The sequence below is a fragment of the Ruditapes philippinarum genome, unplaced genomic scaffold (assembly GCF_026571515.1).
Source record: "Ruditapes philippinarum isolate M1 unplaced genomic scaffold, ASM2657151v2 ctg3663_1_1_1_1, whole genome shotgun sequence".
NCBI lineage: Eukaryota > Metazoa > Mollusca > Bivalvia > Venerida > Veneridae > Ruditapes > Ruditapes philippinarum.
In genome coordinates this window covers 43,333-45,536 of record NW_026851578.1, presented here as the reverse complement: position 1 = coordinate 45,536, position 2,204 = coordinate 43,333, and positions in this window count along the sequence as shown.

The window sequence follows — 2,204 nt, the reverse complement described above, 5'->3', positions numbered from 1 at the left end:
TTTTCAAACTGTCATTCTTCCGCAACGGGAAATAGTCCCATTTTCTTCGCGGTAATAAATTTCTTGAAACTTTCGCGTAAATTATTGAGACAAGATCTTCAGCTTTTGAAGTGGCGAATTCCAACATTTACTAGAAATGATAGGCATACTTTCTCTTCATAGTCAGATGAAAAATTGGTGAAACAAATGTCGAGTGATGAATTAACGCAAACCTTTGAAATTTGATTTATGTTACCGTCTGTTATAAATAAACATCGTAGTTGTAGAGGCGTTCTGAGACGGGGAGTTTGTTGCCGATTTTTGTGATATTGTGTAAACACAGTTTAGACGTTCGGAATCTCTCTGTCATATTCGATTACAAATTACAGAAGAATTGTAATTAATGAGCGCCATATTGTGTTCGTCAAGCAGCCATTTTGAAACTAAAACTGACATAGATTGTTTTTTAATTCTCCTGTTCTCCCCACAATAGCACATGCGGTAAATGTTAGGTGTGACTATCACAATCACAGGGATTATGTACTCTCCATATTCGAGATCGTCCAGAAGTATGACTTTGGCGGTGTTGATAGTTTATACTTCGGATCAAGGCAGTTAGCCCCATTAAAAAAAATACCAGAGCATGTAGTTCAGGCACCGCATCGTTCCTGGTCAGGCTATCAAGCAGTTTGTCCGTATTAGTTGCCTCCACTTTCGCAAGGAACTGATAACTTCTGTTCAGAGCAGAGGCGCAGTGCGAATGACCGCAGAAAGGGTTTCATGATCAGTCACAACAAAAGTGACCTGCACCGTCCGGGAATCGAACCCGCCTCGCCCGATTTACAGTCCAACGTTCGACCGGTCTAGCTAACCGGACGGTTTGACTGTCATCCCAATGTATGAACATGGACGTGCTTGTAATGCGATCATGGACCAATGAGAACCCGCCAGAATAATAGAATAAACTCTCATAACTATTTCAGTTTTATAAATACAATATAGTACTTTATTATAATGATATTTAGCAAGCCTTAGAAAGCAAGAAAATAAGTCTTATTTAAAGATGGGAGGCTGGATAGAAACAAAATACATGTAGTGTCTTCTTCTATAGACAGATTAAAGGGACTCCACTGAAAGTGTTTTTTTTTACATGATGGGACTGGAAATAAGTTTTAGAAAATAATGTTCCATATGATGCAGGTTTAGAACAATTGTGGGCAATTATTCAATTGTCAAAAAATGGTCCCAGATTGAAAAGCGTTGCAACGCTGTTCACTCGAAATGAGCCAAGAATAGCACAAACATACGATTTTCAATTTATTTCTGGGTATAATTCTCAAAAATATTTTGCATATCTTGCTGTTTTAAGTTCCCCAGGTGATTTGTGTAAGGTGACTTTTTCTTGTCTAAATAGATTTACGAGGTTTTAATTAAAAAGATCAGTGTAATCATATTTTATTGCTAATGTATACATGTAAATAAACATAAATACAAATTGATTTCGAAAAGGGTTTGTCCCAAGTTCTTACAGCATTAACGATCGGCCCTCCCCTGATAGCGATTGGTTCAACACGGAATGTAAGAGCGTTCCTGAAAGTATTTAACTAATATCAAAACTAATTCGTTTAACGTTTTGCCTTCATTGTCAGTTAGAAATCCTACCAAGTTGTTTCAGTAAGTTCTAAATTTTTGCAAAAAGAGGTAAAAAAATCTGGAAATAAAGTTTATTCACCTTAGGAAATCTATGAACCTATGAATATCAAACGGAATTTGATGTAATTTCAATTTTAAAAAAAGAAACGGGTAATTTTTAATATGTTAGGCCAATTTATATTTATATCCAAAATATTTTCAAATATTATCTGTTGGTCAATCACCATAATAACAGTCAATCTTTTGAATTTTATAGTCAATATTATTCAACTCAACTTGACAATAAAAATGAGCATATTTAAATATACTCCTATGAAACACACAAAAGTATTCCGTTTATCATATCTTGATTGAGTAGGTCTACTTTTGAAATCAAGTACAGTTTTGTTCTGTGGGAGTAGCAGTTGGTACATCATAGATAAAAAACATGAGAGCATATGTAATTCACATATCAGAACATATCACGAGTCTTGTTATTACATTTCGCTAATAGTCGTAGCAAAACTAGAAAATGTCAAAGTGTCAGAATTTATATGAAACTGTTATTTTAATTCATGTTGTAAAATGTTTTA